The sequence below is a fragment of the Tachyglossus aculeatus genome, chromosome 4 (genome assembly GCF_015852505.1).
Source record: "Tachyglossus aculeatus isolate mTacAcu1 chromosome 4, mTacAcu1.pri, whole genome shotgun sequence".
In the NCBI taxonomy this organism is placed as follows: Eukaryota; Metazoa; Chordata; class Mammalia; order Monotremata; family Tachyglossidae; genus Tachyglossus; species Tachyglossus aculeatus.
In genome coordinates, this window is record NC_052069.1 from 52437192 (window position 1) to 52455667 (window position 18476).

General features: G+C 41.4%; 1 protein-coding gene across 1 annotated transcript in view; it reads right to left on the reverse strand.

Moving 5' to 3' along the window:
* Positions 1-18476, reverse strand: part of DPYD (dihydropyrimidine dehydrogenase) — an 884509-nt gene that overhangs the window by 533357 nt on the left and 332676 nt on the right. The gene's annotated exons all lie outside the window — the stretch shown is intronic.

The following is an 18476-nucleotide window of genomic DNA, read 5'->3' on the forward strand; positions in this document are numbered from 1 at the left end:
ATTAAAATTAGATCTGTGAATTAATCCTCCGGCACATGTACTCAGACGCACATAAAGGCGCAGAGCCTCATGTCAATAGCGATCAGCACATAAATTCAGGGACAGCATCTGACAATTCTTTGTCTCTGAATTGTTTGTGTTTGGAGCATTTGTTCTTCAACCTTAATGGGAATAATGTGAAACGTTTACTTATTCATCTGTCAGCTTGGTTGAGTAAAATATGAGCCAAGTTTCACATGGGCATAGCTGTCCCAGGCTTCATGAATGTTCTTCATAAACAGTTTTGCCTTGATTAAAATTATCATGTTTTGTCTAGGTATGCACATGGTATGTATGATGTGATAATTCTACCATCATTATTCTAACATTTTATTTAAACTGATAGTCAATATCCTAATTACCTGTGAAATATAATTGGAATCAATGCCATATCAGAAAACCTCTTCCTGATGTTTATCTACTAATTACATTGATACAAAAACATGCCAAGTCACAGACAGAATACAGGACAAGCATGTAACAATCATGGAGAAAAGACGTTACACCAAAATACAGATGTTTCCATACCCAGGGCAGTCAATTTTTAAAATATTTGATATTAGAAAAGTTCAGAAACTGGATTCTCATCTGTAGAATACTTAGATAGCACCAAGAATCGCATTGTTCTTAAATGGATTTGTGGAATTATTCTTTTTTTGGGGGGTCTAGCTTCTCTCCCTCCTTTTTCATCCCCTTTTCCCTTTCCCTAAATCTTAAAGGTTCTTAAACAACCTTTAAGAAGTGGAAGTCACAACTGACCACTAGCTTTTGACTACGAAAGAATGACAAGACATAAAAGCAAGATAACGAGATAGCAGACAGCAATGCCTATGCTCTGCCATATGGGACAGAAACAAAAGATGCAGTTGCCTGTCACAAGCTATAAAAAGATGACCTACTCTTTTGTCAAGTTAACAAACAAGAACTGTGGTCAAAACAAAAACTCCTCATTATTGGCTTCAAAGCTCTCCATCACCTTGCCCCTTCTCAGCTCACCTCCCTTCTCCCCTTCTACATCCCAGCCCATACACTCTGCTCCTCTGGTGCCACACTTCATTCTCTCCTGTACCGCCGTCAGCCTCGGCCCAAGTCCTACCTCTGGCCTACAACACCCTCCCTTTTTAAATCCTCCAATCACACATACCCCTTTCAAAGTCCTACTTAAGGCTCACCTCCTCCAAGGGGCCTTCCCAGACTAACCCCTCTCTTCCTCATCTCCCCCTCCCCTCCATATTGCCTTGACTCACTCCCTTTGCTCTACCCCCCTCTCTCCACCCCACTGCACTTATGTATATAGGTACATATCTATAATTCTATTTATTTATATTGATTATATTGATGCCTGTTTACTTGTTTTGATGTCTGTCTCCCCCCTTCTAGACTGTAAGCCCAGTGCGGGCAGAAATTGTTTCTCTTTATTGCTGAATTGTACTTTCCAAGCACTTAGTATAGTGCTCTGCACACAGTAAGTGCTCAATAAATATGATAGAATGAATGTCATCTCTGTAGGTGGGGTAAAATGTGCTCAATAAATATGACTGAATAAATGTCATCTCTTTAGGTAGGGTAAAATGTGCTCAATAAATATGATTGAATGAATGTCATCTCTGTAGGTGGGGTAAAATGCCTTAAATGGCTCATTGTGGGCAAAGACTGCGTCTACCAATCCTGTCGTACCCTCACAAGCATTACTGTTTACAGTGCTGTGCACACAGTAAGTGCTCAGTAATTACCACTGATTGAGAAATTATCACCCCAAGTAGCTTGAGGGTTTTTTGTTCTCTGGGTGCTCAGCTCTGAACAGCTTTATTGATGTGTTTCTCTACATCAGTGGCACTGTTGCTTATCTTTTGACTTTTGCTTAGGATATGGAGGGGGCATTTCATTGATGATAGAATCTGTCCTTGAGCTGTTTGTTCAGTAAAAGTAATAGTAACTACATTTATAAGCACTCCTTCTCTCTTAGACTGTGAGGTGCATTTGGGACAGGGACTGCGTCCAATTTGATTAGACTGTTTTTACCCCCGATCATAGCTTAGTGCACCTACTGCATTTAAATTCCATAACTAAATGCTACAGTAGATATAAAATTATGAGGTCAATCTCTGCCCCACCAGGGCTCACAGTCTATGTTATCATATTTTTATAGATGAAGAAACTGAGGCGCAGAGAGATTCCGCAACTGCCCTAGGCCACACACTAGGTCAGTGGCAGAGCTGGTTCTCGAACTCATGTCTCTGAACTGTCATATACTTTATACATTAAGCATAAGTTGGTTTGAGCCCCTCACATTTTCTCTCCCCCAGCTCCATAAACATTAACGGCATCCAGTGAGGTTTGAGTCTGTGGTCACAGAAAATAAATCTTCATGTGACCTCCATAGCAGCACATTTGCTTATATCTGCTTAATCTTTTAGGCCACTATGTGTGGCATTCACTTCTGCCACTGCCATCAACAGAGCTTTTGCTATTGAGCAGAGGGAAGATAATTGGTAAAGACTATTTAAGTGAGTTTGTAAGTCCGGGAAAGTATATTGGGAAAAATATACTTTAATGATGAAACATTAAAGAAAATTTAGGGAAAGGGAAAAGGGGATGAAAAAGGAGGGAGAGAACCTAGACTCCCCCCAAAAGAGAATAATTCCACAAATCCATCTTCCTATATTCACTTTCAAAGTTTATCTCCCCATTCATTCTGTCCCGATGCACCAGTAGTTCTCCTAAACTAGTGATATTTGCTGAAGGACCATGGAAAAATTCAAACATGTCAACTCCCAAAATCACAGAATTCATACTAATCAGAATGGAAAACGGATAATTTATTATAGCTTTCTGAAATCTAGTGAATTCCATAAACATTTTTAACTTGGTGTCAGGTTGGCCCCATGCAGAGACAAGCACAATGAGAAATAATTAATGCAAATGGAAAACCTAAGCTCTAGAAAGAAATTATGAAGAGGCCCAGTCCTTTCTTATTGGCCAAAGAAAAATTGCTGTTTTCAGAACAAATTATTTTTCAAACTTTCAGTCAAGGAAGTACAAAGCGCAAATGAAATACATTTCACAGCAAACCATGCTGAGGAATAATAAGGAAAAACAAGGGTGGCAACTTTCCAATTTATGCAACAGGTAAATCCATCACCTTTGCATTAATCATGATAACTCTTACTTATTCATAATTATGAAGAGTCAGCCTAAACTTTTGTTGTGAAGTTATTTAACAGCTCAAATACAAGTTGCTTTAATGGGGAGAAATGGGCTTGAAACTAATAATTTGAGCCCAAAATAATTTAAAAAAGCTTCATTTGAAAGCCAGTGTAGGAAATAAAATAAATGAGACTAAACACCACTAATGATCGAATGTCAGTAAGTCTGAAGAAGATTGAATTTACATATCATTCTGTAGCCAGAAAGCTTTCATACCACCAGATATTTTCATCAATAGCACTAGAACATTACCATCACCAAAGTTTGCTACCTATGCAGTAAACAACGCACTAATAGGAAAGCAGAAAATTGAATCGAGGAAGCTTACGAGCCTTCTTGGAAATTGACAGTATAATAATAATAATAACAATAATAATGGCATTTATTAAGTGCTTACTATGTGCAAAGCACTGTTCTAAGTGCTGGGGGGATACAACGTAATCAGGTTGTCCCACGTGGGGCTCACAGTCTTCATCCCCATTTTACAGATGAGGGAACTGAGGCACAGAGAAGACAAGCGACTTGTCCAAAGCCACACAGCTGACAAGGAGCGGAGCTGGGATTTGAACCCATGACCTCTGACTCCAAAGTCCATGCTCTTTCCACTGAGCCATACTGCTTCTACATACTACATACACTGCTTCTACATACTACAGTATGGGTGAAGGCATGTGAGTTTCATACTACACTAATTGTCTATAAAGCTACAGTTGTAGTTTTGGATCTTAACTACAGCTGTGAGATCTTAACTGAAACCTATCCATTTAATCAAATCAATGGTAGAGAAGCAGCGTGGCTCGGTGGAAAGAGCATGGCCTTTGGAGTCAGAGATCATGGGTTCGAATCCCAGCTCTGCCAATTGTCAGCTGTGTGACTTTGGGGAGGTCATTTAACTTCTCTGTGCCTCAGTGACCTCATCTGTCAAATGGGGATTAAGACTGTGAGCCCTATGTGGGACAACCTGATCACCTTGTAACCTCTCCAGCACTTAGAACAGTGCTTTGCACATAGTAAGCGCTTAATAAATGCCATTATTATTATTATTATTCACTGACTGCTTCCTCTGTGCAGCACAGTGCTTTGCACACAGTAAATACGATTGAATGACTGAATGAATCAGAGCATTGTATTAAGCACTTGGGGCAGCCCAACAGAGTAGATCCCTGTTCTCGAGATGCTTACAATCATCTTGATCACTGCCCCCTGTGACCTATAGGCAAGACAAATGTGATAATGAGGTTGCTGCAAGTGGCAAATGCACTGGTGTGACCCAGGACAATCTTTCTATGCATACAACACAGAATATTGTAGTATTGGTGTCTTTGCTGACCTCCCGGCCTCCTGTCTCTCCACACTCTAGTCCGCATATCATTCCGCTATGCAGATCAATTCTCTGAAAAAAAATTCAGTCCCATATCTCCCCACTCCTCGAAAACTTCCACTTCCACATCAGACAGAAAGTCCTCACCATTGGTTTTAAAGTAGTCAATCAGCTCTCCCTCCTACCTTAACTCACTGATGTATTACAACATAATCCACACACTCCACTAACACCAATCTTCCGGGATCTCTTCTACCTGTTGTTGAACCCCTTGGGCATATTCTCCATTGGCCCGAGACTCCCTCCCTCTTCGTACCCAACAGTCCACCACCCTCCACATCTTCAAAACCCTCTGCAAAACCCCAACTCCTCTAAGGGACCTTCCCTGACTAAATCCACTTTTCTCCTTTCAACTCTCCCCTCTGCATCGACTATGCAGTCAGCTATGTACCCCTTAAACACCTCGATAGTCACCTTAACCCCACAGCAATTACATACATACATGTATGCATACCCTACTACTTCTCCATCTGTAATTTATTTTAATGTCTGTCTCTCTCTCTAGACTCTGAGTTCCTTGTAGGCAGGGACTGTGTCTACCAACTTTAGTACAGTGCTCTGCAGAATACAATAGCAATTTATGTCCCTTATTTTCCATTACCAAATAATGTTTCACAGAACTATGAATTATGTCATGAGAATGAACACTTTCTAAAGTCAAAAGTTTAGGTGAATGCCTCTGAGTTTTCCAACAAAGGAAGGCTTCAACTCTGACTTTTAACTTTTTTCTTTCAGTAAATAAAAGCAATTCATTTCGTTCATAAAGTCTGCATGCATTTTAATAGTTGTATGAGATGCAAAATTTTAACATTTAAGGGATGTTACAGCACATTAAGTTTAACCCTCATTTATGTCTTGGATGATAGATGTAAGAATTCCAACTGAGGAGATTTTATGAACCAGTTAAATGATTTGTATTCAGAACAGCATTAAGATCCCCATGACAAAGTGTACTTGAACAAAAATACCCGGCTTGTGACACATTCTTTACAAGTAATGTGTTTTCATTTTTCACATGTTGCATCTCATTTATTTTATTCAGGCACTCATACTTAAATCTGCAAGATACGGCAAGCTTCCAATACCTTTGAAATAATAAATCACCTCCTGCAGATGTTTTCACCCACTGCAAGGCTGCCATTCATTAATCAAACATTATCAGTTTCTATCAGTGCCCAGTGTTAAACAGAAATGGCGCTTCATTTTGAGTTTTGACTTTCACTCACTGATTAGTCTCTGACCTCACACTTTTTTCTGGTTTACAATTTTAAAATGGTGAGACCCCTTTGGAGCAAAAGAGTTTTTCTGAAACACATATGAAACTGAATTGTGTTTTTATCCTGCTATTCTACTTAATTATGAGCTGAAACCAACTATACTTCTAAAATGCAAATACATACAACTATAATAGTCATTTCAATTAAATAACCACATGGAAACAAACTATGTACTGTAAGCAAATCGTCATTTTTTTTAACAATTGCTATTCTGCAATAGAGATCATGCATCCTAGACCGTTTCATTTTACAAAATGACTAACCCTTAATTTCAGCAAATAAGTTTTCTCAGGAAATAGAATGGAGGAAATTAAGTTGCTGTATTGGACAATAAAGGTTACCATATATGCCTTGACGCTCTGGGGTTCATCTACTGGTCCTTTCACAGCTGACTCTGATTTATATAGGTTGGATTTCATTTTACTACCATCCCCAGAAACATTTATTGAGATCCAGCAATGACGGCAACCCTGCATTATCCACTTGGGAATGTACACAGAACAATTGAATAGATGACAGATTGTACACGACAGTCCACAAGGAAGCACAGCACTTCATCTGTTTTCCCTTCCTACAGGAACTGAGGTTCTTCACTACAATAGCAACTAGGTGTTTAGGGGAACCAAGGTTTCAAAGCCTTCGTTACATGTGCTGTCTTTGAAAAGTCCTTTCATTCTTATTATTATACCACAAAACAAAGCAATGGTCCAGGTCTTTTGACTTCCAGGCTCATCCTCCTTCCACTAGGCCAAACTGCTTCTCTGTCCTATGTGCTAGAATTAGTCATTTGAACGGAAGTACCTTGAAATTTGTTTGATGCTGCTAATTAATGAAAAAAAAAAGAAAACTTCAGAACACAGCCGCTGAGACTTATTATCTTTCCGCTTCTAGGGAAAAAGGAAAGTCTTATACTTGAATGCTTGTAGTCCCATGCTCTCCTCCCCGCATTGACAATTAATTACCGAACTAGGCATTAAGACGCAAATCAAAAGGCTCCCACAATGCACCATGTCACGGATTTGACTTAAATAACAATAATGCAGTGCCTTACAACCGACGGAATGTAGCTGTCTCCCTTGGAGAATGAGGAATATATCTGAGCCTCAGCCCTACTGTACAACTGAGCCTCAAACAAAGCAAGGTGTGTTTGTGATGGTGGTTTTAGCTTTTGGAAGATGTCTTTTGTAAGTAACTTTTGGTGTTGCTTGCTGAAACTCATTCAGTTCCCTGGCTCTTCAAGCGATAGAATTTTTCACAACGTGTCCTGAACTATATTTTTGTTTCAAAAACTGGTCCTTTCACAGCTGACTCTGATTTATATAGGTTGGATTTCATTTTACTACCATCCCCAGAAACATTTATTGAGATCCAGCAACGACGGCAACCCTGCATTATCCACTTGGGAATGTACACAGAAAAATTGTACACGACAGTCCACAAGGAAGCACAGCACTTCATCTGTTTTCCCTTCCTACAGGAACTGAGGTTCTTCACTACAATAGTCAGCAACTAGGTGTTTAGGGGAACCAAGGTTTCAAAGCCTTCTTTACATGTGCTGTCTTTGAAATGTCCTTTCATTCTTATTATACAATAAAAATGTAGTTTGCTTTAGTTGATTTCTTAGAGTTGATTTGACCAAAAGATAAAAAAACAGATTCAACTGTCAATTTTTGGTACAGTCAAAATTGGTCATCCAAAAAAAATGAGGTGTTTTTTTTTTAAATGAGCATAACTCTATCCAACATTAAATAGAAAAAATACAAGGTAAACTCACCAAACCCAGTCGGTTCCACCTTCACAACATCGCTAATATCTGCCTTTCCTTCTCCATCCAAACTGCGACTACGTTAATACAATCACTCATCCTATCCCGCCTAGATTAATGCATCGCCTCCTTGCTGACCTCCCAACCTCCTGTCTCTCCCCACTTCAGTCCATATTTCACTCCACTGCTCGACTCATCTTTCTAAAAAAAGTTTCAGAACATCACCCTCCTCCTCAAAAATCTCCAGTAGGTGCCCATCCACCTCCATATCAAGCAAAAACTCATTCACCATTGGTTTTAAAGCCATCCATCACCCCCTTCTACAACTCAGCCCTCATGCTTCATATTTCCTCCAAGAGACCTTCCCAGACTAAGACCCACCTTTCCTCAGCTCCCACTCCCTTCTGCATCACCCTGACTTGCTCCCTTAGCTCTTCTGCCCCCCACACAGCCCCACAGAACTTACATATTTATCTGTAATTTTATGTGTTTGTATCGGTGTCTGTCTTCCCCTCTCTAGACTGTGAACTCACTGTGGGCAGGGATGAAACTGTTTATTGTTACGTTGTACATTCCCAAGCGCTTAGTATAGCACTCTGCACACACTAAGCACTTAATAAATACAATTGAATGAATGAACGAACTGCAGAAAAGACTTGGACAAGTCATTGCATTTAATGTATGTGAGTATTTCAAACTGGGTCCATTTGAGCATATATGTGCGCTTTTGGAAAGAAACTAGAATTTTTATCAGTTTCACTTTTGTGGGCTTTGCTTTACCGTTCTCTTTACTGCTACTCATGGCTGCGGACAAAGCACATATTTAAAGCAAATGAATGCTCTCAGAAAATGAAGCAGTTGTCTAAGTACTTTGACTTCTACAGTGATAAAGAACTTAATTGAAAAGATCAGGTTTGTACTGCAAATGTATGGGCTTTCAGGGGCTTAATGAGGATATCCCTGCTCCCAATTTTTGTACAAACTATAAAGCAGCATGGAAAGAGTATGGGTCCCGGAGTCAGAGGACCTGGGTCTTAATCCTGGACCCACCACTGGCCAGCTGTGTGTCTTGGCCAAGTCACTTAACTTCACTGTGCCTCAGTTCCCTCACCTGTTCTCCCTCCTACTTAGAATGTCAGCCATATGGGACCTGGTTATCACAGTGCTTGGCACACAGTAACAAATACCACTCATTACTCATTGAGAAGCAGCGTGGCTCAGTGGAAAGAGCAGGGGCTTTGGAGTCAGTAGTCATGGGTTCAAATCCCGGCTCCGCCAGTTGTCAGCTGTGTGACTTTGGGCAAGTCACTTCACTTCTCTGTGCCTCAGTTACCTCATCCATAAAATGGGGATTAATCAATCATATTTATTGAGCACTTACTATGTGCAGAGCACTGTACTAAGTGCTTGGGAAGTATAAATTGGCAACATATAGAGACAGTCCCTACCCAACAGTGGACTCACAGTCTAAAAGGGGGAGACAGAGAACAAAACCAAACATACTAAAAAAGTAAAATAAATAGAATAGATATGTACAAGTAAAATAAATAAATAAATAAATAAATAGAGTAATAAATATGTACAACCATATATACATATATACAGGTGCTGTGGGGAAGGGAAGGAGGTAAGATGGGGGGATGGAGAGGGGGACGAGGGGGAGAGGAAGGAAGGGGCTCAGTCTGGGAAGGCCTCTTGGAGGAGGTGAGCTCTCAGCAGGGCCTTGAAGGGAGGAAGAGAGCTAGCTTGGCGGATGGGCAGAGGGAGGGCATTCCAGGCCCGGGGGATGACGTGGACCGGGGGTCGATGGCGGGACAGGCGAGAACGAGGTACGGTGAGGAGATTAGCAGCGGAGGAGCGGAGGGTGCGGGCTGGGCAGTAGAAGGAGAGGAGGGAGGTGAGGTAGGAGGGGGCGAGGTGATGGACAGCCTTGAAGCCCAGGGTGAGGAGTTTCTGCCTGATGCACAGATTGATTGGTAGCCACTGGAGATTTTTGAGGAGGGGAGTAATATGCCCAGAGCGTTTCTGGACAAAGATAATCCGGGCAGCAGCATGAAGTATGGATTAAAGTGGAGAGAGACACGAGGATGGGAGATCAGAGAGAAGGCTGATGCAGTAGTCCAGACGGGATAGGATGAGAGCTTGAATGAGCAGGGTAGCGGTATTGATGGAGAGGAAAGGGCGGATCTTGGCAATGTTGCGCAGCTGAGACCGGCAGGTTTTGGTGACGGCTTGGATGTGAGGGGTGAATGAGAGAGCGGAGTCGAGGATGACACCAAGGTTGTGAGCCCCCCGTGGGACAGCCTGATCACGTTGTAACCTCCCCAGTGTTTAGAACAGTGCTTTGCACATAGTAAGCACTTAATAAATGCCATCATCATTATTGTTATTATTATCATTATTACTGCTGTTATCATCAAATTGTAGGATCTGGTCTTGCCTGCTTTGTAAAGTTTCAAGGATTTCACTTGAATGAAATGTTCACACTTGGTGTAGAGGAACTTTCAGTTGTTTTCTCCATATCCAATGCAGAGTCTCTAACTTCCATCCCTTCTCCTTGTTTGCCCTGTTGTCTCAGACCTGGTATAGGTCTATACTGCAGAGTCTCCTGGGGTTCCAAATAGCCTGGTGTCGCCGAAGCAGCCGCTGACAGCTCGCAAAGAGACAGCCCCACCAAGCAGGGAGTGATAGGGAAGGCTTGCCAGCCACCTGCCACATTCAAACTTAGAACTGCATAAAAGCCAAAGCCCTTTAAGCACTTGACATTCACCCAACCCTCAGCTACTTATGTACTTATTCATAATTTATTTTAATGTCTGCCTTCCCTCTAGACTGTAAGCAAGCTGCTTACGGGAATGTGTCTACGAACTCTACTGACGTGTACCCTTCCAAGCACTTAGTAGAGTACTCTGAGAAGTAGCAGAGAAGCAGCGTGGCTCAGTGGAAAGAGCATGGGTTTGGGAGTCAGAGGTTAGGGGTTCAAATCCCGGCTCCACTGCTTGTCAGCTAAGTCACTTAACTTCTTTGTGCCTCAGTTACCTCGTCTGGAAAATGGGGTTTAAGACTGTGTTCCCCATGTAGGACAATCTGATCACCTTAAACGCTCCCCAGTGCTTAGAACAGTGCTTTGCACATAGTAAGCACTTAAATGCCATCATTATTATTATCATTATTACTCTGCTCACAGGTGGCATTCAGTCATTCATTCAATTGCATTTATTGAGCATTTACAGTGTGCAGAGCACTGTACTAAGCATTTGGGAAAGTAAAATACAACAATAAGACAGATTCCTAATGAGCTTAAAGTCTAGAAGACAGAATAAACTCTTCTGATTGACTGACTGATTGAAGGGCCCCAAAGTGCCCGGGGCAGATTTCACAATCACTTTAGGCTTGCACTTTCTGAGAGAGGGTAAAATATCGATTTGGAATTTTTGAATGAGTTTAATTTAAAGGAGAAAACTAAAGACTGGAAAGTCTGCCTGGTTTGCTTAAGATGCCCAGGCATACCAAATGTCACAAATCAACCTTTTTGAAGCTGTGAGTTAACCTGGACATGTTGGCACACTCTATTCGAAGGAATTAGCTGCTCATTTTCTTGGACAGCCTTTCCGCAGGCAAGCAGCATTTCCGGGTAAAATGCATAATCATATTTCTTCAGAACACTGCCATTTCAGATGCTGCACTAGGCAAAGAGCCATGCGACAGAAAAGGCATTAACAACAGCTCTCTCCTAAAAGCCCTAAAAGCCACTAAAGATTCCTGAGAGTGTTGTATGTTTGTGAATGAATATACAAATTCCAATATATTCAGGATTACTTCCATGCTTGAATTTGAAAGTTACCAATGTCTTTTATAATGTCTTTAACACTCACAAACAGAATCATAAACTAGTTTGTATTACTACGCTATAGTATTTGACAATAGCTAATGAAGTCCTTTCAATTTAAGTAATAACATTATACTTCATCCCCATTACTCCCGACTAAACTGTTATTTAAAATACACTGTATGTAAACAGCCATCTATCTTGCTTGTGTTCACAGATACAAGTGATAAAATAATCTTTCCTTAAAAGGAAATCACAAATCTCCACAGTAATCAATAATTGCATCATTTTTGCTACAGAATAAGGTCATCAACAGTGAACAAATGAGTCGATGATAATTGTAGTGTGTTAATCAGAAACATTTATAACAAAATAATTAATAAACCTCGATTTCAAAGAACAGAATCTTAACATTAAAGAGTAATTTCATCAATCCTGTTGAGCCTTAAGTGCTCATTAGTGAACTTTTTAAAGGATATCTAATTTTTAAAATTTGATAAAGATAAGCACTGAAAAAATGTGGAAATCTGCATATGTAATTCTTAAAATTCAACCAATGATATTTGCCTGAAGTCACTACATTATTATAAAGATTGCATTAAGGGAAACATTAAAGCCATACAACCTGGATGGTTTAAACAGCTAAATAATACAAATAGTAATAACAACAATTTGGCATTTGTTAAGCACTTACTATCAGGCACTGTTCTAAGCACTGGGGTAGATACAAGATAATCTTGTTCATTCATTCATTCATTCAGTCGTGTGTATTGAGTGCTTACTGTGTGCAGAGCATTGTACTAAGCACTTGGGAAGTACAAGTCGGCAACATATAGAGACGGTCCCTACCCAACAACGGGCTCACAGTCTAGAAGGGGGAGACAGTCAATAAAACAAAACACGTTGGTTACAGTCTCTGTCCCGGATGATCTTTGTGCAGAAACGCTCTGGGCATGTCACTCCTCTCCTCCCAAATCTCCAGTGGCTGCCTGTCAACCTACACATCAGGCAAAAACTTCTCATTCTCAGCTTCAAGGCTGTCCATCACCTCGTTCCCTCCTACCTCACCTCCCTTCTCTCCTTCTACAGCCCAGCCTGCACCCTCCGCTCCTCTGCCACTCACCTCCTCACTGTACCTCATTCTCACTGTCCCGCCGTTGACCCCCAGCCCATGTTCTTCCCCTGGCCTGGAATGCCCTACCTCTGCACATCCACCAAGCTAGCTCTCTTCCTCCCTTCAAAACCCTACTGAAAGCTCACCTCCTCCAAGAGGCCTTCCCAGACTGAGCCCCCTTTTTCCTCTCCTCCTCCCCATCCCTCTCACCCTACCTCCCTCCCCTCCCCACAGCACTTGTAAATATATTTCTACAGATGTATTACTCTATTTTACTTGTACATATTCACTATTCTATTTATTTTGTTAGTGATGTGCATTTAGCTTTAATTCTATTTGTTCTGACAACTTTGACACCTGTCTGTATGTTTTGTTTTGTTGTCTGTTTCCCCCTTCTATACTGTGAGCCAGTAGTTGGGTAGGGACCGTCTCTATATGTTTCCAACTTGTACTTCCCAAGCGCTTAGTGCAGTGCTCTGCACACAGTAAGTGCTCAATAAATATGATTGAATGAATGAATGAAATAGGGTTCAAGGTCTTAATCCCTATTTTACAGATGAGGTAACTGACACACAGAGAAGTTAAGTGACTTACCCAAGGTCACACAGCAGACAAGTGGTCAAGCCAGGATTAGAATCTAGCTCTTCTGATTCCCAGTCCCACGCCATTCCCACTAGGCAACATTGCTTACCTAAGTTTCAACATCTCTAATTTATTTATATAGAGCCACTAGATTTCATTAGTGAAGACCTACATGGAGGAAAGGACAGAAAAAATTTATCTAAAACAAAACTCAGCCAAAGACAAAAAAAGATGTGGGAAAACATTTACGTCAAACAATTATTTGGGTATTGGTTAATGCTCATTTAAGCGCTTTGATTCCTTGTACTTGGCTTTGTTTATGCAAATTGTATTTTAAATATATTGTTAAATCAGTTTTAATAGTCATGCATTTCAAAAATTGATACAAATTAGAAGCTTCTTAGGGCACTCGGAGTCTTGTGAATTCTTGCCCTTTGATAAAGATCTGCCAAGCCTCCTTAACGCTAACTCACACCAATTCACTTTTACCAATAATGGAATATCACTTTTTAAAGTGGTGTCAAATACTGAAATAATTTCTGGGTTTTGTCATTAAGGTCATAATCCCAAATCTCATAGTGAAACTTTGGAAGTCAAATACAGAAATAACTGAGATTAAATGATGACAACGGCAGAATTATCTCCAAAATTCAGTTCCATTATGCACAGAATACTAATCCTGAGTGACAAAGAAAGAAGTCAGAAATTTTCAAATTGTGGGTGTTTTTGTTTTGTTATGGTTGTTGTTTGTGTTTTTCCATGATATTCCAAAGAAAGTGTATGTGGCACTACGGGCAGCAATTGTGGCCCTGGTAGTATTCAGAACAGTTTTTGTTAATAATAATAATAATAATAATAATAATAATAATGGCATTTGATAAGAGCTTACTATATGCCAAGCACTATTCTAAGTGCTGGGGGGATACAAGGTTGTTTTGTGTTTTTCCATGATATTCCAAACAAAGTGTATGTGGCAATACGGGCAGCAATTGTGGTCCTGGCTGGTATTCAGAACAGTTGTTGTTAATAATAATAATAATAATAATAATAATAATAATAATAATAATAATAATAATAATAATAGTAATGGTGGCATTTGATAAGCGCTTACTATATGCCAAGAACTGTTGCCAATTTGCACTTCCCAAGCACTTAGTACAGTGCTCTGCACACAGTAAGTGCTCAATAAATACGATTGATGATGAACTGTTCTAAGTGCTGGGGGGGATACAAGGTAATCAGGTTGTCTCACATGGGGCTCACAGTCTTAATCCCCAATCTACAGATGAGGGAACTGAGGTACCGAGAAGTTAAGTGACTTGATCAAAGTCACACAGCTGATGAGTGGCGGAGTCAGGATTAGAACCCATGACCTCTGACTCACAAGCCCGTGCTCTTTCCACTGAGCTATGCTGTCCTGCATTGTTCTCCTACCACCTTGTCTCACAACTCTGGGATCCCACAATCTTTCCTGAGTGGTGAGGAGACAGCAGGTACAGTGGTGGAAGGCCCAAAGGTAACATGGGCAGGGCAGAAGTCACCAAGAATCAAAAGGCTGGGCAAATCCAAGGGTTTCCAGAACCTCACATTCCAGGCAGAACAGTCAACTCTTTAGCTTTCTGGGGACTACCAAAATTTTCCCTAAAATATCTGGAGATGTACATTTACCTACATTCCCACATATACTCCGTCCTTTCCTGGTTCTCTTTGGCCGATCATTCTCAGTCTCCTTCGCGGACTCCTCCTCTCCCTCCCATCCCCTAACTGTAGGGTTTCCTCGAGGTTCAGTTCTTGGTCCCTTCTATTCTCCATCTAAACTCACTCCCTTAGAGAACTCATTCGCTCCCACAGATTCAACTATCATCTCTATGCAGATGACACCCAAATCTCTATTTCCTCCCCTGTTCCTTCTCCCTCCTTCCAGGCTCACATCTCCTCCTGCCTTCAGGACATCTCTACTTGGACGTCCTCCCACCACCTCAAACTCAACATGTCCAAGACAGAGCGCCATATCTTCCTGCCCAAACCCTACACTCTCCCGAACTTCCCCATCTTTTTGGACAGCACAATCATCCTAACCATTTCACAAGCCCACAACCTTGATGTCATCCTTGACTTGGCTCTCTCATTCACTCGGCATACCCAATCCATCACCATTTCTACCGGTCTCACCTTCACGACATCGCTAGTATATGCCCTTTCCTCTCCATCCAAATGGCTATCACATTAGTACAATCACTAATCCCATCCCTATTGGATTACTGCATCAGCTATCTTTCTGACCTCCCAACCTCCTTCCTCTCCCTACTTCAGACCATACTTCACTCTGCTGCCGAATTATCTTTCTACAGAAACGTTCAGGGCATGTTACTTGCCCCCTCAAAAATCTCCAGTGGTTGTCTATCAACCTCCGTATCAAACAAAAACTCATTACTATTGGCTTCAAAGCTCTCCATCACCTTGCCCCTTCTTACCTCACCTCCTTTCTCTCCTTCTACATCTCAGCTCACAAACTCTGCTCTTCTGGTGATAACCTTCTCACTGTGCCTCAATCTCACCTGTCCCACGGTTGAATCCTGACCCACGTACTACCTCTGGCTTGGAATGCCCTCCCTCCTCAAATCTGCCAATCACTCTTTCCTCCTTCAAAGCCCTACTGAAGTCTCACCTCCTCCAAGAGGTCTGCCCAGACTAAGCCCCCAGACTTTTGAAAAATACTAATAATTTTCCATATATTGCTAAATCTAAGTAAAAAATGAACTTATATATAGAAGGGTTTTTTGGGCAATTGGGCAGTGACTTACTAACTAGAATTTAGCAGTGCAAAATATTTTACATGTTTCCCAAAATGCCCAGAAGTTAATTTACAAATCAAGGGAATCTGAGACAAGATTTCTTTGTCCACTTATGATATAGTTACTCAAGGGAACTCGGACCTCTCCCATTACTTGGAAAGACTATTTGTTCCCCCACAAATAGATTACATGTCAATAAATTGGAATAAACCACTATCTTCTATAAACTATTCACCAAGAATTATAGTAACAATGATGCATTATTCTGGGTAAAAACCAACCTGTATTCTACAGAACATAATACAAGCAGCGTGACACCCTGCTTGATATTTACACCAATGAACATCTGTTAAGTACTTTCATGTGACCCACCTTAGATTTTAATTAGTGGGATCATACAAAGTCTTCTTGAAATTGTCTTTGTAAATCAATCTCTTTCATTTCTTAATCTCATTCTCTCCTCTCTCTCTCAGCTTTCGAAATTTTTTTTTTTTGATAAGATGCTCCAAATGAAATTCAGGTGCCGTCTCACCAGATGTGTGGAAAAGGAACCTTTCGCCTTCTTCCCAAAGGCAGGGAGAAACACAAAAGATTTAGCAGCTGCAACTCTATTTGATGAACACATATCGTAAGAACAGCGTGCAAGAGAGTGGAGTGCCCGAAGCCAGGAGCAGCTGTAGTTCCTCCCCCCAAGCCGGCCTGATCCACCCCTTAGACCTAATCACCATGTCAGCCAGGTGACCCGAACTCCCCTAACCTGCCCCTAGACAGTGCAGCCACAGACCCCCGGAGGCGCTGCCAGCTGACACCACATTCTCAATGTAAGAAGCTGTGAAAATTAGATTTCTGAACAAGGATTATTTTCCTCTTGTCTTTCTAAGACTTTTAATCAACATACGGGCTTTGTACACATACGTGAGGAGTCACTGCCATGACTTTTCTCAGGCTTCCCTAACTGAAAAACCTATTCATTTCCACTCATTCAGGGCTACAATTAAAGAAATCCCATGGAAAAAAAAAATCACAGTTTAAAAATGATTCCTCATTCACCCAGCACTTATATACATATCTGTAATTTATTCATATTAATCTCCATCTCTCCCTCTAGGCTGTAAGTGTCCTTACATGCCTACCAACACTTGAGATCTTGGGCAAGTCACAACTTCTCTGTGCCTCAGTTACCTCACCTATGAAATGGGGCTTAAGACTGTAAGGGAACATGTCTACCAATCCTATGTATTGTACAGGGCTCTGTGCACAGTAAGCACTCAATAAATATTATTAATTCTGAAAAACAAGGACCATTACTTAAAGTAATGTGACAGCTCTGTTCTTTGAGTATGGAAATTAGCAATGGCAAGAAATTAGCAGCCCAGAAAGGATCTCTCTGCTTCTGACCTCCAGGAATACCACTCCTGCTCCAGTCTATTCCACAGTCTTTTCTCACACTACACTTCCCTTTTCCCTAGATTCTAAGGAAGTAGGAGTGAGTGTCTCTCTCAGGATTGCACCTGGAGAGTTTCCAGTCCTCTACCAGTCTTGGCTATGGGAGGGAGAGTCAAGCAGAGGGCTACCTACTCCATTCCTAGCTTAGTGGCTAGCGAGTAGAAGGCGATCTGCTATAAGTCAAAAATCACTTGTCCTGGGAGAGAGTTGAGGGCAGAGACTCGAGTTTGCTGCTCGGGAAGAAGGCAATGGTAAACCACTTCCATGTTTTTACCATGAAAACTCGATGGATACACTATCAGAATGACTACAGATGAAGAGTGGAGTGGCCTGGGAGAGATGTCTCCATGTCATCGATATGTGTCAGAAACGACTCGACAGCAAAAGCCAATCCAAGGAGTGAGTGAGTCCTGGAGAGACCCTCAATGATTGTTCTTCTGCAGCAATCAGAAGATTAGCATGGGGACCGGAAGATTGATTAGCAAGGCACACTGCTCCCCAGCCAATACTGACCCATTATTCCTTCTTGTCTTTCCCGGAAACCGGAGGATGGTCACAAACCTGGAGGCTAGAAAACATTTCTGTGGTAGTTTCAGGGGGAAAATCTCTTATTCACATGCAGAGAAGCCTCCAACTAGAGAAGACTGGGCAGTCAAGAAAGGGCAGAGAAGCAGCATGGCCTAGGAGAGAAAGCTTGCACCTGGGAGTCAGAGGATCTGGGTTCTAAAACCAGCTCTGCCACTTGTCTGCGGGGCAAGTCATATAACTTCTCTGTGCCTCAGTCACCTCACCTATAAAATGGGTGTTAAGACTGTGAGCCGCATGTAGGGCAGGGACTGTGTTCAACTCTATTATCTTGTACCTACCTCAGGGCTTAGTATAATTCCTGACATGCAGTAAGCACTTGAATACCATAAAACGAACACACACACACACACACACACACACACACACACACACACACACACACACACACACACACACCCCGCGCAATCTGTCCAGAAGGGGCATGAAAAAGGTGATTTCTCAATGGTCCTCTCT